Genomic DNA, 26,082 nt, shown 5'->3' on the forward strand with positions numbered 1-26,082 from the left:
CATTATTTAGTCAATTTACATTAATAGATAATAGATTAAAACTATCCATACTATGAATTAAAAAATATTTATTTTAAAAGATAATACAATACATTTATCTACCATATTAATTTAATTATATTTAAGACTCTAATGTATTCCTTTGACACTATCTTGACATTTCAGATTTTTTTGAATTCTTCCTTTCTACAAACTAAACTACTACAATTCGAAAATAACAAAAACAAAGACCAGTCTACAACTATATCTGTATATAATACAAATAAAACACAACCTAGCATGGATACTAAAGTTCCCAGTCTGCTATTGAACAGTCAAACTACTAAACTATCACTCTATCTAGAAACACCTAAAAATTCATCCAAACACTAGTCAAAGCTATTATGACTTAGCTACCATGACTTACAGGTAATTAATACATAGGTCAAAATAATAAGAAGCTGTTAATTTATTATATATTTTGCCATTTAAAACTATCCACCCCCATTAATACATACAGGTATAATAATCCTCTTCCATTAATCATAGACATGAATTAATCTAACAAATAGTATACTATAAAGATATTTATATAACAGTAATAGAGTATAAAGGATAAGTCCAGATAAAAATCACTTTAGCTGGTAGATCTAGATCTCTCTGCGATCATCCCTGTGGGAGGAATTAGGACACCTTGTTGAAGTTTCCAGTAGTTTATTAATTTAAGTAGGTAGATGGATGATTATAATTCCTCCCGCGGGGGGGGGGGGGTGTCAGAGAGAGAGAGTCTCCTTGATCTGCTAGCTAAAGTGATTTTGTCTGGACTTATTCTTTATACTATATTTTGTGTTAATCTTGTCATCCTCAGGGTCATAGGTGGGATACCAGACTTCTCTTGAGCCCTCTGGATTACCTCTGTTTTTTATTTATACAGTAGTAATATACATGACCCATTTAATATTCCAAAATTATTCACTCGCTCAACATTATTATAACTAGCTCTCATAAGTATAACAGAGTGGGACCTGAAAAAATAAAGACATCTGTAAACTTACAGGTCACAGGTAATCTTTTCATACTAAACTATAATGCAAAAGAAAGATCAAGGTACATATATATTTATTATGTCAAAAGACGCACAAGTATTTTAAAACTTTTACAAAAACCTCTGAAGTACTTTTTAAAAAACAAGTACCTATATCTCAAAGTTATGTAATACTCTTAACACATCAGATATCAAAATGTTTTATAAAAGTTAGCATATTAAACTACTTCATAAAAATATGCACATTACTGAGTTCAAAAAGAATGTCTTACTATGTCTATGTAGTCAAAAAGAAGAAGAATTACACAATGTATTTTATTCAAACACTACAAAGTTTTCAATTTAAATCCCATTCTATTTTCCCAGATTCAAACATATTGAAAAATCCGCTTTAATTTCTATCAAAATGAATGTACTGTTTCAGCAATAAAATGCTCATATTTCAATGCTGAGTTAAAAAATGAGGTATGCCAGGTAGTCTTAGTGAATCTAAGTGAATTACTCATGCTCATTCTCACCTGCCCAAAGGTTCCTTGACTTTTTCAACTCATATGCCCTAGGCCAACTGGTTTACACCCCCACTAAGAGAACCAGCATCCTGGATCTGGTGCTTACAAATATGAAAGACCAATATAACAACCTTACTGTGAGCTCATCCCTGGTGAGATCTGACCACAAATCAGTCTCATTTGGAGTAACTATAACACCTGATGTCCTTCCAGCAGCAACTAGATTAAAAAACTTCTCCAAAGCAGATTATAATCTCTTATGGGATGGTATAAATAACTTCACTGCACCACCCCCCTCAAACAGAACTGGTAACTATGCTGAGCCCTACACCAATGCCCCATACAAGGACCTATAAAACTGCATTGAGTTGGCAGTACCTGTTAGGACCAAAACAAGCTCTTCAAGAAAGAGCAAATGTGCCTGGTGGACAATTGTTATTAAAAAGCATTACAATAAAAAGGAAGAAACTGCTATATAAGTGTAAGAATGAGTGGGTTTTAAATTGGATACACTCCCTCCTCAGCTTAAATAAGCAAATAAGATTTCTTGTGAAGTCCTCCAAGGCAAACTTTGAATCCAAGTTAGTTTCTTCAATGAAGGACAGCCATAAGACATTCTTTATTTAAATCTGTAACCTAAATGGTAAGGCCCAGACTTGCACCAAACTGGTAGTTAATAGTGACACATATACTGAGCAAATGGACATAGCTAACCTGTTAGCTGACTGGTTTGGTTAAAACTTCACTCCACTGTCCCCACCACATGTACCTCATGACATCCCTACCGCCTGTCACCTACTTTGTATCTCTAAAGAGCAGGTTATAAACACCCTTTCCTAGGCCAAAAACACAGAATCAATGGGACCTGATAACATCCTAGGCTGCATCCTAAATGGGCTCCAACAAGAAGTAGCATCACCATTGGGTACTCTTTTCAGTCATATTCTAAGTACCAGCTTCATCCCAGCTGAATGAAAAACAGCCACTGTTATCACCTTGCATAAAGGTGGTGTTTCTGCTGACCCTGGGAACTACAGACCTATTAGCCTGACTAGCCTTATCTGCAAGGCCATGGGGAGCATCATCATGGACATTATCAGCAAAGATACAGGTAATCTCCAAACACTAGATCCTACCCAGTTTGGATTTGTCATGGGGAGATTATGCCTGTTAAACTTGGTGGACTTCTTTGAGACAGTCACCAAGGCACTGGGTGAGGGGAAATCTGAGTATACAACCTACCTAGACCTAGCCAATGCATTTGACACTATCCCTCACTCAGGAATCATTGACAAAGGATCATAGGAAGTTACTAGGGTAATGGCCCAAGCACCTTTACAAGCCTAGCCAATTTTTACCCTTGTTACCATGATCAGCACCTATTTTCCCTGTCCAAGAGGGGCACAGGTGGAACCCCTAGGGTGAACTTATGGTTTACCAATTCAATCATCCAGATTGTGTTTGAAGAAGGCTAATGAGGAGCTCTGTTTAATATGAAGTGGAAGTATACTCCAAAGGTGTAGTAACCTCTGGTATACAAATCTGTCCCTCCAGCAGGTTCTATTGATGTCACATACCAGGTTTAGGTCTTTAGAGTAACCTGTGTGCCATTTGACTTGTGTATGTGCAGCATTTCCAACAAATCAGGGTCAGAGATCACCTATATGCAAGGCAGAAATCAGCTCTGAGTATTCTGTATAAAACAAAATAAAGTGACAGTGATTTCAGCTGATCCACATAGGATAGCTGCTGAAGAGCTTGACTGTTCTATGTGAAGAACCCTTGTGGCCTCTTCAATTGCTGCAAGTGCTTTGAAAGGTACATGCCAAAAGGGGTATTGTACTCAATTATGGGCCTGATAAGTGAAGTGTACAGGGAGGTGATAACTTCACTTTTTCTCAAGCGAATGCCCTTACTTATGAGGTGAGCCATATATAATGCCATTCTTACTACTCTGGTGACATGGTGATCAAAGGCAAGGTTGCTGTAAACCTTAGTGCCCATATCTCTCACCACTGAGTGGGTACATAAGATATTGCCATTGATGTGGTAATTTGCTGGAATATCACTATTGCTGAAAGGGATGCTGCTACATTTTTTTGCATTGAGTTATCGGCCGTGACTTTGGCAACAATCATTTGTTTGTGTATTACCTTCTTAAAGGATATTGACATCATTTGGAGATTCTATGACTGTACCCAGTTTGCAGTCATCAGCAAACTTTGTCAGCCACAGTCCCCTGGTTTTAGTTTGTACTGCAGAGAAATAGTTTCCAAGTAGTAGAGTTCCCATGACCAATCCCTGTGGAACACCACTGACAATGGGTCTGCTGTTGGAGATTGAGTCCCGTATTGTGACTGTATGGGTTCTGCAAAGCCCCACCTCTGGGCTAAAAAGACCCTCAATCCTCACCACTGTTACCTGTGGGGAATATTCACTAGGAAGATAACAGGTACACAGACAGTATCTCCAGATGCATCTCTCTACATCAAGAGCAATCAAGCACAATTTCTTTTAAGAGCACACAGTGAACACAGTCAGCCTGGGGACTGATTCTGCTCTCTTTCTTCAGATCCCTAATAAGACTCCCCACTGGCACAGCTACAGAGTTGAGTCCTTAAACAGGGTAGCCATGCTTCCAAACCAAGTCCTTCAATACTCTCTCTGTCCAACCAGTGCTTCATGTCCTTGCTCAAGTAGCTGCCACACACAGTCTTTGAGATTTGATTTGCACACATACAGACAGACAGACACACACACACACACACACACACACACACACACACACACACACACACACACACACACACACACACACACACACACCTGGGAAAGACTGGCACAGGTTTACTAGCTATGCCCCCTTTTTACCAGACTATAAGGTAGTGATCACTGCCGCCATAACCCCTCGCTGGCTACATTAAGGCCCTTAACAAAGACTGTCCAATTTTACTGTATAACATTAATGCTAATACAAATTGTAGGTTGACCAAGAACAAGGCTATTAGCAGTGGCCCACACACTGTCACCAAATAAATATACAAATACTCTCAAAACTTAAATATCTGTTCACAGTGATATAACAGTTCAAAATCACAGGAAATATTTAAAATAAGATTGAAGGATAGACTCAGACGAATAAAGAAAAACAATACCTAAACTAAGCTTCACTATATTCTTGACTGAATCTAAGAGAATTATACTATTCCCTAATAACTTACTTGGGCAACTGAAGATGAAATATATGAGTAGTCTCTTTAGTCAGACCCCAAACAGAATACCCTGTCTCACTGACAGTCTTCTCAAAATAATATCTAAAATAATACTTCTGGGATAGCTTGCAGAATTACATCACCTGTGGTCATCTGACTTCTAGTTCCAATGCAAGTCCCCAATGCTGGAAGCTGGCAGGAGTTTGCACCAACCTGTAAAAATACACACATAAGGGCTTTTGCTCAGATCAGTGGCAGGTGATAGATGTCATAAAACAATATCATAACTCCACGCTTACAAAGTAGTAATTAGTTCACCCCAAAGACAATGCAGAAAGCTTCCTAGTATACACTTTGTTTGTGACTGCATCAAAACCTGTGCAATAACATCTTTATAGCCTAGCCCATAAAGTGATTTAATTGCAGATATATTTTAAAGTTTGCTGGATTGAGGTTAGCCTCCTGTCTTCCAGTTTCTGCTGTTAACATATGTATTTAAACAGTTACAACAGTGCATGTACATGTCTCTTCTCTCCAGTAGGGCACACTGTTGGTACATTATAAACACAAGTACTTCATAAATAAATTTTCAACACAAACATCTGTACAAATCAGTTTGTTATATACATGACATACAGTTCTAATACATTTGTAACACAAGCATCTTGCATAAATCAGTTTGATAATCACAAATACCATATAATTATTTACAGAATTCCAGGTACCTGTACTGGCAGTACTTCCTATCACCATAGGTTCTATCAGAGAGCCAGTTCACAACCCACCTTATGATATAAGGGTTGATGTCTAGCTGGGATAGTTTGTCAATGATGCCTGAGTGATGGATAGTGTCAAATGCCTTGGCCAGGTCTAAGTAGGTGGTATGCACAGACTTCTCCTCATTCAGGGCCCTTGTGACTGTCTTAAAGAAGTCCACCAGGTTTATAAAGCATGATCTCCCCTTGACAAATCCAAACTGGGTAGGATCTAGTGTTTGGAGATTACCTATATCTTTGTCGATAAGGTCTTTTTAATTTCTCCAAACCTTTTGGGTTTCTAATACTATGATGGTAATGGACTCCATTCCTAAATCAAAGTATGATTAAATTTCATGAAATCAGTATTATTTCAATCTTTGATGTCAGCCAGAAGTACTTTTTGCAGCACTGGCAATGTGCCCAGTAATGACTCCTTCTGCAGTTCGTATGGAGTTACATATATTGGTAACATATTTAAATATGATTGTAGATTCTCGTTGCTCTAATACTATTGGAACTGTCTGGGTATCTTTCTTCCACATTGGTCTTGTTTCTGAGGCAAATCCTGATATTTTATGACTTTGTGTCTCTCTTTATGCAAAACACTGTAGTCACTGGGTATGATGATTTCAATGATCAATGCTACTTTTGTCTTCTTTTCATGGACCACTATATCCGGTTTGCTAGCATCTATCTTTTGAACTGTTGGTAATGGATGATGCCATGTAATGTAGACCATCATTTTCTATGATGCTTTGTGGCTCATGTTTCCAGTGTTTTTCAGCCACTTCAATGCATAATATATGCACAATCCCTATTGCAACAGTCTTGCCACATTATTATGCCTTTCGGTGTACAGTCCTTATGCCATTAGTATGTCACAACCAGCAATGAGGTGTGCAACTGTTTCCAATTCTGTTTTACAAAACCTACATTTGTCTGTTTCTCCCACATGTTCAAAGGGTTTTGTAAACCAAATTGTACATAGCCCACTATCTTGTGCCACCAATATTAACCTTTCATCTCTTGGCTTGAATTCACCTTGCCTTAACCATCCCTGTGTTACTTCCTGATCAACATGAGGTTCTTCTAGAAGTTTTCTATACTTGCAAGTACATTTATGTATTTTCCACATTTCTTGCCTTCTCAGTTGCTCCTTCAACTAATATTCTTTCTTTTGTTTTTTGGCACATTCAGTTGCTGCCTGATTTTTATCTACTTGTGGTTTTGTTTCCATTCCTGCTTGACATCAGTATGCTTCTGCTAGACTAAGCAGGGAAGGTATCTTAGATTTATTCTCCTCATGCTTCAAAACTTTAATTACATTCAGGTCTTGAGAGGTCAGAAGATATGTGTGGAGTCCCACAATTGCAGATCTATACATGTAATCAATTTCAAGGAGGCCTATCCCTCCTTCAGAATGGGGAATATATAATCTTGGTTTGCACTGATTTTTATAAATCATTTGGTGAGCATGAAGCATCCTTGGTTTCCTATCTAATCTATCCAACACATTTTGGGGCCATTCAATAACTCTAAAACTGTAAGATAGAACAAGAAGTGCAAATTGGTGTATGACCTAGATTTTGTTCCTAGATGGCAATGCTGTTTTCAGGATTAAAGTCTTCTAATGTATTCCTTACTAAGTTTAATTTGCATTTGTTCATGTTTAATTGTTGATCCTTCATCATTTCCCAAATATGTATACACTCCTTGCTGTTCAAGTTCTTTTATATCACATTCTTGTCCCAAACGGATGTTTACTTGGTGCTGCAGTTTTCCTGCTTTAAAGGTAGCTTTTGCACATTTATCAAGCCCAAATGGCATTCTTACATCATCTGAAAATGTTTTGACAACTTGCATTTGTGCTTTCAGTTCCTCATCTGAGCTATACTGTTTTAAATCATAGCTAAAGAGAAGATGAGAAGTCTTTTCACTTTGTTGTTTTCTAGGAGCCAAGTTATAGTCATGGCCTAAGCTGTTAAGTAGAACGCTTAATGGGACAAGGCAGAATAGCAACACTGACAGAGAGTCACCCTGGAATATCCCCTTTTGAATTTTTATCACTGGAATAATAATTTGTCCTTTATCATGACTTAATTGCAAAGTGGTCTGCCACTGTTTCATGGTCACTGTAATGCATTTGACAAGTATAGGCTGTATCTTATACATTTTTAAGCACTCTTGTATCCATGAATATGGGATACTATCAACTGCTTTTTTGTAGTTAATCCAAGTCGTACTTAAATTCTTCCCCTTTTTTCCAGTTCTCCTCTATGACTTTATTTAACAACAAATTATCATTTGTTCCATATGACTTTCTTTTATTGCCCTTTTGTTCTATTGCCATAATGGAGTTTTCTTCTTAATGACTATAAACGCTGTTGGCATTAGTTCCAGTGTATAGTTTGTATGTCGTTGGAAGGCAAGTTGTTGGTCTATAATTTTTAGGGTAAGTTGCAGGCTCTCTCTTAAGTAGCTCAGAGCATTGTTTTTCCTGTTCTTAGCCAGGTTGGTGTTTGTTTGGGGTGCGCATATAAGTAGTTCTTACTCATGACTAAATCTACTTGCAAAGATGTTAATACTTTTAACCAGAAGTTAGGTACTGCATCTGGGCTTAGGGTTTTCCAATTATAGGTTTTTCTTAACTTTGTTTCAATCTCTCTGGCTGCTTCTTCATCCCATTTCATATGCTCTACCTTTAAGCTTCTTATTCTTTCTTTGACTTCTTCTATCCATTTAGCATCTTTGTTATGTTCCACAGTATCTTCATAGATACTTCATCAAAATGTATTTATTTTTTCTTTTTTTGTTGGTCTTTTAATTTCTTTTACCTTGTTTCTCAATTCTGCATAAAATGTTTTGGGTCATCAATAAATTTCTTATTTTATACTTTTCCTTTATATTTATCTGTGTATCTTTTAAGTTTTTCCACCTGTGCTGATATTTTTAGTTGTTGTTTGCAACAGTGCATGGTAGATCCTGATCTGTTCTGTTATTATACATTGCTTTTATCACATCTATCTAAGCATTTTGGTTAATCTGTTTCCTCTTCTATGCTTTTCTAACAGTGACACTTTTTGTCCTAATTGCTTTATAATTTTCTCTGTTTGATACTTCCATGATGGTATTTGATTTCTCCCCTTCCCTCACTATCCTGTTTTCTTGTGGTAGGACTTTATCAGTTATTAATTTAGCTGCACAGTGATATATCCTATTTACTTCTCTTATATTGTATGGATCTCAATGTACAGTCTTAATTATTGTGTTCATTTGTTTTATCAAACTTCTGACTTTTTAAGTTTTATTGACCTTCTGCAGTCTATTTCTTTCATTGATCTTAATATGTCTATCTATCTCTAATAAATCAAGCAACTATTCTCTTAGCTCATTTTCTTCTAAAACGAGGGCACATTTTTTGTTTTCCATTTCCTACAGACATTCCATAGAAAGTTCTATTGCATCTTCCTGTGGCACATTCTCTTCAGTTTCATCCTGTGCCATCCATCACTCTGCTATATGGGAACTCACTGGCCTATCACTCCTCAACATTGACTGTATCAGTTTCCACAGTTTCCTGTTCCTTCCCTTGCTGTCCAGCTTCAAGTGAACATTTATACTGGCTTCCTGTGGAAGGCTCCAAAATATCTTCCGATGGCACCTAACCAATTGCTTCCCACACCACTGGTTTCCCCTTAATGTGTAGGTCCACTGCTCTATCTTGTTGTGGTGCTTTCTGAATTAGATTTTCTGCACTGAATCTTTCACTTTGGAAATACTCCATAAACTCAGTTTCTATTTCTTTAAATTCGCCATTACTATTCTCCTTTTCTACTTTTCCTTTTTGTCTTCTTATATTTTGTATTGCAAAATTTTCCATGCCTGTATTCCTTTTCCTGTATTTCTCTTCAAATATCTTTGGTGCTGCTCTTTTTGTAATGATTAGCTTTGGTTTCTCCTTTTCATAGATATTATACCATATTAAATATCTTTTTCTTTCACGTGTCCATATTTCTTCAGATGTCTCCTGATATTCCTGTTTCTCCTTACTTTGGGGATTTGTTCCATCATGCTGTGGTGTCACCTGTGTTAGACCTTCTATATCAAATCCTTCACTTTGCAGGCACTCCATAACTTAATTTTCTATTTTCTTTACTTCTACTTTACTAATCTTCTTTTCTACATTCCCTGTTTGTGATATTTTTTTTTATTGTGAAATTGTCCATGTCTGGATGCCTTTGCTTGTATTTCTCTTTGAATATCTTTGGGGGTGCCTTCTTTATGTTGACTAATTTGGCTTTCACCTTTGCATAAATATTGCACCATAACTAATCTCTTTCTCTTTACCATATCCATATTTCGTTTTTATACTTTTTTCAAAAATATCAAAGATTTGTTGCTTATATTTTCACCCTTCCTCAGATGCTTATTTTTCCAAACAGATAACATTTTCTTGGTCTATATACTGTTTTTCACAAATCTGTTGTATTAAGGACCACAATTTTTTATTTGAATATTTTGACAGTTTTTCTTGTGGAAGTAGTTTTCTTTCCTCTAATTTCTCTCTTAATCTTTTTGTATATCTTGTGTCTGGAAATTCTGGGCTTTTTCGCATAATAGTTAACAATACATAATTTCTTTCTCCAAATGGTTCTCTCCATGGTCTTGCAGATAATGCTAGTCAGGCTAATAGGTATGTAGTTTCCAGGGTCAGTAGAAGTACCACCTTTTTTGTATGGGGATAATGATGGCTGTTTTCCATTCAACTAGGATGAAGCCAGTACTTAGACTATGATTGAAAAGAGTAGCTAATGGTCATGCTAATTCTTGTTTGAGCCCATGTAAGACACAATCTGTGATATTATCAGGTCCCATTGATGCTGTTTTTTGGTCTTGGAGAGGGCATTTATAACTTGCTCTTTAGAGCTACAAGATAGGGAACAGGTGGTAGGGATGTCATGAAGTAAGTGTGGTGGGGACTGGGGAGTGAAGTTTTCACCAAACCTGTTGGCTAGCAGCTTAGCTATGTCCACTGGCTCAGTGTATGTGTTACCATTAACTACCAGTAAAGCACAAATCTGAGCTTTACCTTTTAGATTATGGGCATAACTAAAGAATGCATTATGGTTGTCCTTTGTTGAGGAAGCTAACTTGGTTCACAGTTCCTTTGAGGACTTTACAAGAAGTCTTATTTGCTTATTTAAACTTCTGAGGGAGTGTCTCCAATTTAGAGCCAGCTCCTTCTTACTATTGGACAGCAGCTTCTTCCTTTTATTGTAAAGTTTGTTAATGGTGCTTGTCCACCAGGCAGGTTTGCTTTTCCTTGAAGAGCTTGCTTTGGTCCTAATAGGTACTGCCGAGTTAATGCATTGGTGAAGAGCTCAGCACAGTTACAGGTTCCATGTGAGCAATGAAGCTGTTTATACCATCATGTAAGAGGTTATGATCTGCTTAGGAGAAGTTTTTTTGTCTACTTGCTGCTAAAGGAGGTTCAGGTATGATAGTTGCCTCAAATGAGACTAATTTGTGGGCAGATCTCACCAGGGAAGAATTCAGTCAGGGAGCTACAGTGGTCTCCCATATTTATAAGCACCAGGTTCAGGATGCTGGAAATCCTGGTGGGGGTGTCAGCTAGCTGATCCAGGGCATTGAAGTTGACAAAGTCGAGGAACCTTTGGGCAGGGGAGTTTGAGCATGAGTAATTCACCTAGTCAATGCTAGGGTAGTCAAAGTCTCCCAAAACTATAGTGTTATGATGTATCTTGATAGACTCAAGTTGGTGCAAATAAGCAGAGTTGGTGTCCTGATTCATGGAGGGGGTTCTGTAGCTGACAATGACTTGAATAGGTATCCTATCAACAATTAATTGCACCTGAAGTATCTCTAGGGTGTCATACTGTTTAACTAATCTGGATGTGTATTTATTCATGAATATTGATACACCGCTTCCTTTAGTTTTCTTGCCTTCAGTTTGTGGTATGAATGTATGGAAGGAGATGCAACCTGGTATGGCTGGTGTGCTCTCCACAGCCTTGAACCTGGTGTCCATGACTGCACAAATGTCTATGCCCTCCAGGTTGAGGACTGCTTCCAGTGAGTGCAGTTTCATGTTAAGACTCCTAGCATTTAGCAACATGACCTTGAGGTTAAATTTGGTTAGTATTTTTATGTTGGGAGTTTTGTCCTTGAGATACTGCCTAAAAAAGGCACTATCAGGGTGGCAAGAGCCATAGCCAGTAGCCAAAATCCCAGGGGTGACAGATGAAGACCATCTCTGGCAAAGCATCGAGGTCTGTCGATCATGTCACCCCAGACTGACAGATACTGGATCTCCACAGAATGACACCAAAAACTAAGCCAATTATTGAAGTCGATCATTTTCTGTTTGTATTGAGGCATCATTCTATTTGAAGGTAAAAATGCTGCTTAAGGCTAAGGACGTACCTGCCTGAGACACATAGTCCAAGAGCTCAGTCATGTCTCTCTTCATATAGTCCAGGGAGGTACATCTCAAGTCACTCACACCAACATGGGCTATGACAGAGTCATAACAGTACCTGTTGTTGAGAGACTTGAGTGCATTTGTGATATGACAGATCCTGGCACCTGACAGACAGCTGACTGTGACCTTCTCCTTATTCAGCCTTGTGAGACGAACATCTGTGTGTCTCATAATGGAGTCTCTTATGACTAATATGTTAGGTTTTATGTTTAGCCTTATATGTATGACAGGTGAGACACTGGTGCATGAGCTATTGTGTGTACAACGAACATCTATGTGTCTCATAATGGAGTCTCTTATGACTAATATGTTAGGTTTTGTGTTTAGCCTTATATGTATGACAGGTGAGACACAGGTGCATGAGCTATTGTGTGTACTGTGCTCTGCAAAGAAAGTATTATGTATATCATGGTTGTGTTTGTATTTGGGAGGTCCCTGGTATTTAGGTAAGTTTGTGGCAAGGACCTCTGCATATGTAGGTATGTGTGATGGATCCACTATACAATCTCGAAATACTGAAATGTCGAATTTCAGCATTTTGAGACTGAATAGTCAAAAAACCACATACACAAAAACCCACAATAATGAACACAACAATCACGACCATTCACACACACACACACACACACACACACACACACACACACACACACACACACACACACACACCAGGACATAATCACACACACATAGACCTACCTAACTAAACAAACATAACAACAACAACACACACAAACACCCTTAACCTACCTATAAGCAGGGGGCAAGCCCCCCCTGCACCCTCACAGCCCCCTACTTATATATTCTAACTCCGAGGTAACACTAAACACACAAACACACAACAAACACCACAGCACACACTCACACTAAAATCCCTACCCATTATCCTCAAACACACAACACTTACCTGAAACCCCAGATAATTTCACAAACCGCACCACACATCATGAACGCGACACCACAATAGTGGCTGATTTGACATTTGTGGATTCAGCATAGTGTAGTTTTGGTTAACTGCACTTTCCACTATTTTGTCTCGATGTGCTGAATTTCAACATTTCAGTACATCGAGATTGTCTAGTGTATCTATGTGTGATATGTGTTTGGGTGGAGTAGGTGAGGTGTGCATGCTGTCAACCTGCTCAGTGTCACATGTATTGACTGGCATGTGAGAGAGCATTGATTAAAGGCTTTTAATATAGTTGCATCTCTCACATGTTGAGTTTGTGTGGAATAAATGTCAAGGGTTGTCTGTGTACACGAGGCAGTTGCTACACTGCCTCAGGATGCCCGTGTGAACCAGGCTGGCTGGAGAAACTGTGAGACATTGCCTGGTCATAGTGCTAGGTGAATTTACATCTTCAGAAACAGGAATATGGTAGAAAAAGGGTCACACATAGAAATAACTAGTGAGTGAGTTGTGTTAATACCTCAGAGGCTAGGCTTAATGCTACACTAGTAGGTACAGTGGTGCTGCAGTAAAACTCTTGAGGCTATTACAATGGCATGTAAACACAGCTTCATTAGTACTGCTTCTTTGGCTGGAAATGTGCTAAAGATGAGGAACTAATCTGTTGGGATACACCTGTATCTAAGGGGAAAATTGTCAAAATTATCTGTCTGGCTATGCTGCACAATTGCGAGGCAGTCTGCAGTGCTGAGCAATGTTTAAACAAGCAGAAACACATTCAAGAGTTGTGGTTAAATACCAGATGGTTAAAATTTAAAACAACTTTAAAAAAGCTCAAAAGAACCAATGAGGTGCTAACTCCAAGCCCTAGACCAGCCAACCTTTTCCAGCCAGGAACCAATCAGCACAATTCTCTCACTAGAAAGTAGAAGGGGCATTTCTAATCCAAGATTGCCTGGAAAATGTGCTCAGAACAAACAGTCACTACAAACAAGCAACCAGGCCCAGAAACAGTAACCCAGAGTCTGGACTATTCTACAGTTACTACCACAGCAGAAAAACAGCAGTGAGATACTAAATAAAAGTTTTAAACAAGAAAGAGCAAGGAGATGCTACAGAATGCTTTTAACTGCAAACAAATCACTTGCATGATGCACTCCTTGGCAGAAAAATCAGAACAAATATACAGATGCTTAAAAAATGGGAACATTTTCAGTTAATACCTTTCAAACAGTGAAAGTGGCTAAAAAGCTTTACAAACAGTGAAAACAGTAACTAAAATGAATTAACAGGCCGAGTAAGCCAGACAATTACAGCACAACAGTGCAGTTTGTTTATAGTAATAAAATACACTAAAGAAGTTGACAGCAGACAATAAAAAGTGGAATAAATGGTAAAAATAAGCAATAAATAATAAAAAAATAAGCAAGGAAACAGGCAAGTTATGAAGCCCAGAAGCCTCTAGTCATCTGAAATCTCAGCACAGAGTTGTGGCTGTGCCCCTCCTCTGTTCAGTTTTGTATAAACAAGCAGAAACTCATTCAAGAGTGGGGGTTAAATACCAGAAAGTTAAAACCTAACAACTTTAAAAAAGCTCAAAAGAACCAATGAGGTGCTTGCTACAAGCCATAGACTAGCCAACCTTTACCAGCCAGGGGTCAATCAGCAGAATCCTCTCACAAAAGAGCAGAAGGGCCCTTTCTAATTCGAGCTAGCCTGTAAATTGTGCTCAGAACAAACAGCTACTACAAACAACCAGGCCCAGAAACAGCAAACTCAGTCTGGACTATGCTATCGCTACTAGCTACACTATTTTAGGCAGAAAACACTATAAAAATGTTTACCACACCAGAAAGACAGCAGTGAGACACCAAATAAAAGTTTTAAACACAAAAAGCAAGGAGACTCTAGAGAATTCTTTAAACTACAAACAAATCAGTTTTATGATATACTCCTTGGCAGGAAAATCAGAACAAACAGGTGCTTAACAAATGTAGAAAATTTTGAGTCAATTCATTTCAAGCAGTGAAAATGTCTAAAAAAGCCTTACAAACAGTGAACACAGTAACTAAACTGATTTAACAAGCCCAGTAAGCCAGACAATTACAGAACAACAGTTCAGTTTGTTTATACTAATAAAATATAGTAAAGAAGTTGACAGCAGACAATAAAACGTGCAATAAATGGTAAGAATAAGCAATAAATAGTAAAAATAAGCAAGAAAACAGGAAACGTATAATTTTTAGGAAGCTCAGAAGCCTCTAGACATCAGATATCTCAGCACAGAGTTATGTCTGTACCCCTCCTCCATTCAGCTCAGTATAAATAAGCAAAAACATACTCAAGGGTGGGGGTTAAATACCAGAAGGTTAAAACCTAAAACAACTTTAAAAAAATCTCAAAAGAACCAATGAGGTTCTTACTCCAAGACCTAGACCAGCCAACCATTACCAGCTAGGGACCAATCAGCACAATCCTCTCACTAGAGTACAGAAGAGAACTTTCTAATCCAAGATGACCTGGAAAGTGTGCTCAGAAGAAACAGCCACTACAAACAACTATATAGTGACTATATATAAAATAATTCCTGCTTATTGCATTTGAATTGAATATGTGTGTTTAGAAATATTAACTGCTATTCTGATCAAAGCTTTACATGCTGACATCAGAATCTGGCTGCAGCATGTCAAAATGTCAACTCACAGCATACATGAGCAGCTAATGTCCTCAGTTAGTTTCTCATTCTTCTTAGTTCTTTTAAATTGTTCTAATCAGTAGCAAACATCTAACTGTACTTCCTTCAATTAATATGTACAGTTAATATGTATAGTTAAATTAATAACACTACAGCATAAGCTAACATTTAAAATATTAGCAAATTATATGTTACATTACTATATATATATATATATATATATGTATGTGTGTGTGTGTGTGTGTGTGTGTGTGTGTGTGTGTGTGTTATAATGTTACTATAGTTTTTGTCTTTCCAATACTTCACTTTTAAGAAAAGAAAAGAGGTGTTATCTTGAGTAGATTTCTCACATATATACTTGAGAAAAGAAATATATATACACAGAAAGTTCTTTTTCTTTTTTTGCAGACATCAGTGATGAAGTTTGACCTACATTTTCTACAGCATAGCTCAAGGTGGGAAAATTGTGACATTCTGAAGAGGTGGAATATTCTTTTGTTCTCAAGCTTTCTCGGTGTGTCTGTTGTTTCATAAATTTTCCATGAAGGAATGTGTTCCACAGGAACAAGGAAAACAAAATCAACAGGTAAATTAGACAGGTAAAACTTAAGTTACCTACTTTCACATCTAACTCCTCTAGTGCAGTGTTTGGGATAAACCAGTTTTTTCATCTTACCTTTAAGCATCAATTGCAAGACCACCAGTTATTGTAGAGCCCATAGTCTGCCTCTCAGTAGTCATCTTGGGATTAGTGCTTCGGTTTTCTCCTGGTGAGAGAAGGAGTGCAGTTATATTATTTCCTGGAGATTGCTGATCACCAGGAAGCTTAATAACTGCTTTATATGTGACAGCTTAGAATCTGTGATTATATTCTGATCCTGGTGAGAGTGGGAGCAGAGTGCATTGATTCCTGACTCTTTCTTGTTGGAGAGTGAGTTTCTGTGCTTAACATACCTGATTAGTCTAGTTGCTATTTGAGGCATCTACAAGAAAAAGGCTACAAGCCTGTAGACCCCTGAATCATCTGGGAAAAGACTGTGGATGACCAAACAGGCCATGGCGTGATTCTATTCTTGGGATTGGTGCTAAGACTAGCTTGTTTTGTCTGGAACTAGCCAGTTTTTTAGTTTCATCACTCAAAACTGTTTCCTTGTGCTCAGCACTTGCTCAGAACTCATTGTAAGCACTAAATAAACTACAAATTACTATAGCACTCGACTTTCCTCACTTGTCAAGAGGAAAACAGTTGTTAGTACTTAAATTAATAAGCACCTATCCAGGCATGCCCATGGGTCAGCTCCCGGTATTTTCTCCTGTCCACCTAATGAGTCTGGGCATCTTGGGGCAATGTAGCAATTGCCTCATGTACACTGACAACCCTCTCCTCCTACTACCCAACACTAAAACCTGTGAGAGATGCACTTATATAGCCAAACTGGAAGCCAAGCTTTCTCAAGCCAAGACTGGACTAGATAGTCAAGAGGAGAAGGTTAATACCTGCACCATACCATAGTCAACACACAGTCCTTCAAAACCCACACTACTAAATGCCACACATAGAAATACAACGCACACACCCACATTCACGGAGGATCTCAATAAAAATCTGCCCAAGCAACAGAGACTTTCCAAGATGAAACGCAGCAACCTCCACCCCCCAACACTACCCAAATGACACATAGCTCACAAAATCAGTGTGCCACTCAACCTCAGCCCATAAGGCAAAATAAGGTACCCAACACACTAGCCATAGGTGACTCTATAGTCAAGCTCACTGATGTCCCACTCACCAGGCTAAACAAGTAGAACGTTACTGTCAGCAACCTGTTGGGTGCTAGGATCCGCCACATAATGCGCACACTCATGTCATTCCACAACAAGTACAAATATGACTCTGTCATTGTCCATGTTGGTGTGAATGACCTGAGATGTACCTCCCTGGACTACATGAAAAGAGACATGGAGGAGCTCTTGGATCACCCAGGCAGGTATGACCTTAGCCCTGAGCATCTTGCCATCACCCAGAATGACACCACAGTACAAGGACAAAATGATTGACTTCAACAATTGTCTAAGCTTCTGGTGTCATTCTAAGGGGATCCAGTATCTGTCTGCCTGGGATGACATGGTCGATAGACCATGATGCTTTGCCAGAGATGACCTGTACCTGTCGCTCCTGGGATTCCAGATACTGGTTAAGGCTCTTGCCATCCCTATAGTGCCTTTTTCAGGCAAGGTTCAAATGCCAAATTCACCACTGTAACAGGTACAAGCAAGTAAACTCTGAAGATAATGCTACTCTGTGCTAGAAGTCTAAACCTCAAAATGCACTCACTCGAGGCACTCCTTAAAATGGAGAACATCGATATCTGAGCAGTGACAGAGACCTGGTATAAGGCTCCAGAGAGCACCCCTGCATTACCAGGCTATAATTCATACCACACCTTTCAGACACCTAACCTGGACTGAAACACTAAAGGCAGAGGCGTGTCCATATTCATTAAGGATATCCACACCTCCAGGCTAGTTGCTCAACATGATGCATCCAAACTTATCTTAGTGCAACTAACACTGTGCAAGATTGCAATCCAGGTTGTAGCTTGTTACAGATTCCCCACCATGCCCCAGGATTCCCACTCTTCATTTCTTAAGGCACTGGAAAATATTAAGGTACAAACCAATACCTTAATTATGGGAGATTTCAACTACCCTACCATCAGCTGGGAAAACTACTCGTGTACCATCCCATTTGCTGAACGTTTTCTGGAATTCATAGATTCTAATGCCTTGGATCAGCTTGCCCACAGCCCCACCAGGGGCAGCAATATCCTGGACCTGGTAATTACCAATATGGGTAACTGGTGCTCCACGCCAGAGGTCAACTCCTCACTGGTCAGATCCGACTACAAGCTAATCACCCTAGATGTCCATATCCCACCCCCATTCCCCATTAAGGAAACCACTGTCAAAAACTACTCCAGAGCCAACTTCATGCTTCTTAAGACAGAAGTGGCAAACTTCACAACACCCATGCAGATGTAAAATAGAAGTACAACTGCTGAATCTTACACAATTGCACTGTATAAGCACATACATGAGTGCATGGATTGTGACATCCCCAACAGAACCAAGACACTATACTCCAAAGAAAGGAAGCCAATCTGGTGGTCCCCTGCCATAAACAATCTCTTCAACAGAAGGAAGAAGTTGTTGCAAAAAAGAGTAAAATCCCAAGATTGGAGGAACTCCCTGGTCAGCCTCAGCAAGAAGCTGAGATCCCTCATAAAACCCTCCAAAGCCAGTTATGAAAATAAAATCACTGCTGATTCCAAAGACAACCACAGAGAATTCTACAGCTATGTCAAGAATCTCAATGGCAACACTCAGATCTGCTTTGAGCTACAGCACAATGGCATATACAGAATCAACCAATATTGCCAACACCCTGGCAGATAGGTTCAGAGCTAACTTTACCCCCTTCTCACCCTCCAAAGGGCACATCTTAATAACAGAAGAATGCAAAGCCCTGTAATCACAGATGAACAAGTAAAGACCACACTCACCAAAGCCAAGAATACAGCATCAATGGGAGCAGACAACATCCCAGGCTGCATACTGCATGAACTACAGAACAAACTGGCACCCCACCTAAAGACCATGTTTAATCATAGCCTCACCTCAGGCTATGTGCCTACTGAATGGTGCACAGTCACAGTTATCCCACTCCACAAAGGGGGTGCCACCACAGACCCCAGAAACTACGGCCCCATTAGCCTGATGAGCCTGGTCTGCAAGGCCATGGAATGTATCATCTTGGAGCTTATAAACAAAGACATAGGTAGCCTCCAAACCCTGGACTCCACTCAGTTTGGGTTTGTAAAATATAGATCATGTCTATTAAACCTGATTGACTTCTGTGAAGAAGTCACCAGAGCTATAGATGAGGGTAAGGTAGTGCACACAGCCTTACTTGACCTCGCCAAGGCTTTCGATAACATCCCCCACTCTGGACTTATAGATAAATTCACTAAACTTGGCATAAATCCCTATGTCACAAGATGGATGGCCAACTGGCTCACTGACAAAACCCACACAGTTTAAATAGCCAACTCCAAATCTGACTTCAGACCAGTGATGAGTGGAGTACCACAGGGTTCGGTCTTTGGTCCTCTCCTGTTCAGCATCTACTTCTCTGAAGTGCAAGCCAACACAGAAGGTCTTTGGATAACAAAGTTCATAGATGACTGCAAACTGGGAGCCATAATAGAATCACCTAATGATGTAGACTTCTACAAAAGGGCCTCACAGTGACAGATGCTTGGTGTCAAATTCATGGCCTCAAGCTCAATGCCAAGAAGTGCATTGTCATCCCCTTTGGGAAAAACTCGGTACCCATGAACTACCACATAAACGATAGGTTACTAAACACCAAAAGTGTGATAAGAGACCTCGGAACACAGGTGGATAGTAATCTCTCCTTTAATAACCATATCACCAAAGTAGTCAGGAAATCCTTCTACATGGCACACCTCATCACAAAAGGGTTCCCCTCTAGAAAAAAAGAAGGTCATTGTTCCTCTCTACTCATCCCTTCAGACCCATTATAGAGTACAATGCCCCATTTGGTATGTATCTCACAAGACACCTACAACGATTGGAAAGGCCACAGAAATACCTCACTAAGAGGATTACCAGTCTCAAACAGATGCCATACACAGACTGTCTCAAAAAACTCCAGCTCTATTCCACCATATATCATCTACTCAGAGGTGATCTCTGCCTAACATACAAAGCTATGTCAAACCCAGAGCTGTTGGACATGCTACACTTAAAGAAATCCCAATCTCTCCAAACCACACACTCCAGGGACCTTAACCTTGTCACCACAATAAACAGAACATGCTGGAGGGATAGATTCCTGTCCCAGAGACTTCCCATACTCTGGAACAAACTACCCATTCATGTCAAGCAAAACTCCTCATTGGCTGTCTTTAAGAAAAATCTTGATGATTGGATGGGAAATAGAAAATTCTCCCCGGGGATCACCTCTGTGGCACTGCTTGACAGAGGCAGTGGAAAATAATTTTTTTGGGTGGCGAAAGCCAGGGAACATTTTTGGGTAGGCTTATATAGGCCACAGGGCTTATAGCCTAGTACCTACCTATGAACTTATGAACAGCTTGTTAACACTTCCAACTAGCATATTACCTAGATCTGGCATTCATTTACTCAGCAGTGCACATACTAAGTGATGCTGAATAAATAAAATAAAATGCTTAACTTATATATCTTTAAAGTTACCAATTATATTGCTAATAAAATTTTCTTACAGGAAGCATTTGTTTAACATTTAGAAACACAATTATAGGTTTAGTTAAATGAAATATATTAAGTCTTTCACTGTAAATATAGCAAAACAGTAAAACTAACCCTTTATATTCTTCTTCATGAAAAAAAAGGATTTAGCTTAAAATTATAAATACATATTTACATATGTTTTTAGGCTTAAAGTTCAGTACAAACCCTTTACTTAAAAGAGAAATCCATTGTTTCAGAAAATAATAGTCCAGCAATCAGTAAACAAGAGTCAGTCCTTTTTAGGCTTTTTAGTTTTAGAAGCAGTTTTCCAAGAATTCAGTTCACTCTGTCTCTTTAGAGATATACAGTTCCACTCCATTTCTTCAGTATTAAGGATTTTATTGCTGTTAACAAAAGTGGATACCTCCTCTAGCATGCTAAATATTTTGGTTACTTCAGAAATGAATAATTTGATCTTTGAAGGAAACAGCAAAGTGGCTTTAATATTGTTCTTTTTAAGTTCCTTGATCAGTGGTAAACAAGATTTTCTTTTACTCATTACTATACGGGAATAGTCATTGTCAAATTAGACTACATAATTACGTATTTTAATAATATTTGATCTTTTTCAAGGCTAGACATGAACTTAACTATAATTAAGCATTGTGGTGAGTTTTCCTTCTTAGAAGGTGTTTTCAGGGATCTATGTACTCTTTCAATTCAAAAAGATAAAGTTTCAAGTTGATGTAATGTTTTATGTAGCCATGTAGATAAGAAGTTGTTATAATGTCTTCCTCTTACCTTTCAGGTATACCATGAATTCTATTGTTATTTCATCTCAGTCAATTTTCTAAATCATCTGTTTTTTTCTGAGCCACTTATTTTGTTTTAAAAGAAATTCAGTCTGAGACGCACCTTCATTATTCTGCTTTCATGATCATTCAAAGTCTCTTCCATACTGCTGGTGTGTAGCCCTTGTTATTTTATAATACCTTCAAAATGTTCCATCCTCTTTCTGGTCTCTTCTTTGAAACATTCTAGTTTTGTATCCAGTTTGTCTATTTTAAGTAGTATATCCTGTATACTAAATAATATTGACTGAATGACTTTTTTAACACAAGAATCCTGTGTACCATTTCTTGAGTGACTCATGTTGAAGTCTCTTCTCTCTTAACCAAACAGTTGAAATTCTGACAGAAAAAATATTGCTTTTGAAGAACTTAAAACTATACATCTTTTCTCTGACTATTAATGAATAAAGTTAGCTAACAAGTATCTTCTAATTTTAATTTTTTATCACATTTTCTGTCAGAGAAAAGTTTTCAGACACAGAGCTTTCACCAGATGCTGCTCTCAGTTAGCCATCTTGGCCATGCCTCCTAAAGTTCTTTCATCAACTGATTTGCATTTTTTTACATCAAAACTGCCTTCTCTCCAGTAGACTTGATTACACTCCAGCTTACTCTTATCTTAAGCAATTTGCTTTTGTTGTAGAAGGAGGGATACTTCCAAGTAGGTAGGATGCGGTGTAATGCAATCAGATTGTGTGTTTGAGTGCATGTGTCTGTGTTTCTGTGTGTGTGTGTGTGTGTGTGTGTGTGTGTGTGTGTGTGTGTGTGTGTGTGTGTGTGTGTGTGTGTGTCTCCTTCAGAGTATCAACATTGTGAGATGCAAAATATCAAGGACCAGAGGATCAAAGTTCTTCAATATCGAACTCAAAAAAAAAAAAAGAAAACTAAAACAAGAAACTTTTTATTTCACACTTTTGCATGGGGCAAGCCACTCTGCACCCCCACACACCCTGCTACTAAAATATACCAACTCCAAGACACAGAACAGGAAATGTACCATTCTCTTCACTGTAGTGCAATCTCAGAGTTGGTATATTTAAGTAGCAGGGGTTGTAGGGGTTGCAGGGGGGGCTTGCTCCCCTGGAAAAACTTACAAGCAGAGTTTTGATCTTTTTTAATTTAATCTACTTTTATGTTCGATGTTGGAGAACATCAGTCATTTGTCCTCGATGATGCTTGGATTGATGTTCTGCAACTTCAAGTATTTGAAGTAGACCTGTGTGTGGGTGTGTGTGCGTGTGTGTGCATGTGTTTGCGTGTGTGTGTGTGTGTGTGTGTGTGTGTGTGTGTGTGTGTGTGTGTGTGTGTGTGTGTATGTGTGTGTGTGTGTGTGTGTGTGTGTGTGTGTGTGTGTGTGTTTTTTTCCAGTGCTGTAAGATCTGGGAGATGCATTTGCTTGGATAGTGTGGATACTGTCGAGGTACAGGTGATATGTCTAGCTGTATCTATTTTCCTTCTGCTAGCTGCTAATGTCTGCAAGTAGGTACTACTTGCCTCAAAAAACAGAAATATTGTTTATATTGGTGATATTATTTTATTTACTTATTTATTTTAAACAGGTTTATTAAATTATCACTTGTGATATAGGCAAACTTACATTTCTATAAAAGTAATCAAACCATATTAACAAGTTTTCATTTACAAACCTTATATATCACAGAAATTGTTAGATATCATATACTTTTATTATTAAATTCCTGCCTTTTGTTAAAACTCATTCCTCCTCCAAAACATTGTCAGCATGTATTGTTTCCACAATTTCCATGTTTCTGTGTAATTTACTCTTATCATTTTCTAAAAATCCCACCTCCTGCTCTTTTATCTCTGTTACAATATTCACTACTTCAAATATAGTTGGTTTAGATTTTGATATCCATTTTCTTGTAATTACATTTTTGACAGCCACCAGCATTAAATGTAACAAGGCCTTAGTATGTCTAGACAACTAAAATTCTGTATTCTAGCTCAAAAAAAAAAAAAAAACAATTTCCTTAGCTACACGCATTTGTTTATTCAGTAGTCCAGACAGAGTACTCTATAGGGAATGTTTAAAGTCTGCCAGCTCATTACACTCCCAAAACATAATTCATTCTTTCTAATAACATCAGGTACAACAGCAAGCATGCAGCTATCCTAATGAATACAATGATCATTGTAACAAACATTTATTTTAAAGTTTATAGCACATTGGGCATAGACTTTAAACATCCATTCATTCATTCTGCAGTACCAATTTCATCCTATGGTGTGATTCATCTGGAACTTGTTAGCACGTTGACTAACATTTGTTTTTTTGACAAGTGGTTGTTTGCTAAGCACAGTTTGCTTCTATTTTATCGCTTTCAAAGTTATATGTTTCTGCATAGTTCATTTAGTTTTCACTTGAATTACTTTTTCTTTATAGCATTGTTATGTATGCTGCTTCTCAGGAGTCATTGTTAAAAATCTTTTGTATCTGTACAGAATTTGCTTATATACTATAATGAAGATGATAAGATTTATATGAAATCTTTTCTTGGATAAGACTGAAACTACATACATCTCTGAGTGGTGTAGCAGTAATGTGCTGAAAATTAACTATAAAAAAGGCTTTGGGTTTGTGGAACTCAACTGAACATTGCAATTAGTCTTTATGCATTTAACTTCCCCTGTTTTGTACAAACTGAATTTTTCTCTAGCTGCACATTGCTGTATGCTTTAAACAATTGTGATTGTCTGTGGTTTGGGTCATGGCTCACAACAGATGCTTGGGTAGTCCACCTACTAGGTTAGCAAAGACTAGAATAAAGTAAAATAAAATAAATAGTAAACAAACACACAAATACATACATACATACATTGTATCTTCTGTCTGTACCAATTACTCTTAATCTTCTTTCATGAACTACACCCCACAAGCCTACCTAAAGCTTTCCATTGGACAAACACCTTCTATAGGACACATTTTAATGTAGTCCTGATTCATCCTCATAATTATCTGTCTTCATTTCCAAGCAAAATATGTCTTTAATCTGTGATCCATCTGACCAAGTCAGGGAAGCATGTTCATATTAAAACAAACTTTGGGATCATACACAAGTTGGCAGACATCAGCCCCCCACCTCACCCACCCAGCCATTGCAGGTATATAATGAATACTACTGGAAAGCATGCATTTGCTGCAATAAAATACTCCCTAAATAACATGATTAATCCGAAATACCAAAAACTTAGACAGAAATTTTATAACCATGGTGGATAAGTCACTTAATAACTTAAATTCCAACACAGTTCATTGCATAAACTAAAGAAATTACTATTACTTTTTAAGCAAATCTTGTGATATTTTGTGAACAGACCATTTTCTGGTAGTATACTGTAGTGTGACTTTTTTTCCTACTGTGTGCTGAGGGATTTTTTTTTTTTTGAGGGAGGAGTAATACTTATGGTAATAGAAGCTAATGATGCAATAAAAGTGAAACTTAACAATGACCCGATTGTTGTCTCTATAACACTTGCAGGAGAGGCATCAGGATTTTTTGCAGGAGGGGTGCAAACCCAGAGCCCCGCAGTCAGCCCCCCATGCATCCCCCCATACACAGTCATTCCAGTGTCCCATTACTTGACTATTTCTCCCCAGTTGCCATAAACACTGTTTAAAATCCTCAGTATACATACTATTTTATGTTTTATTTCTACAATGATTACAGATATTTGGATTCAATTTACAAATTTTATTTCAAATTTTATAGCGCAAACAATGATAGGCATTAGCTAAACAAAGCAATAGTCTTACAATGAAAACAGACTTAGCATTACAACTTCTCTACCTTTGAAACTCACATTAACTGAAACAGCATTGAAACCCACATTCAAAGAAAATGCATCTGTGTAGTGGCAGAATAAGTTTACCTCTGGGTTGTTTTCAAATCATAGCCCTCTTGCACACATTTTAGGACCTTGCAAAAGTTCTTTAATACACTCAGGAAGGTGAATCAGTTATAATATATAATAACTGAATTATATACCTTGTATAATACAGCACCACTTGATAGAGTGTGTTTTACATTTATAGTTTTGAACATTTTGCCAGTATGCAATGAAACAAAACATATGAATCAATAATGAAAAACTTCCCAGCTCAGAACATTTCAACCATAAAAGGCCACTCAAACTTCTGTCATTGCAATCCACCAATATCAGTCAATATGCACAATCTCTGCAGAAGTAAAAGTCATCTGAATAATTCCACATTAAAGAGACTTGAAACTAACAAAGAGGTTATTGCTATAAAACAACTTTATATTTCCATGTTTCATCTACAAATTCAGTGCCTGCTGCCTT

The sequence above is a fragment of the Protopterus annectens genome, chromosome 4.part1 (genome assembly GCF_019279795.1).
Source record: "Protopterus annectens isolate FY-2018-M chromosome 4.part1, PAN1.0, whole genome shotgun sequence".
Classification (NCBI taxonomy): Eukaryota; Metazoa; Chordata; order Ceratodontiformes; family Protopteridae; genus Protopterus; species Protopterus annectens.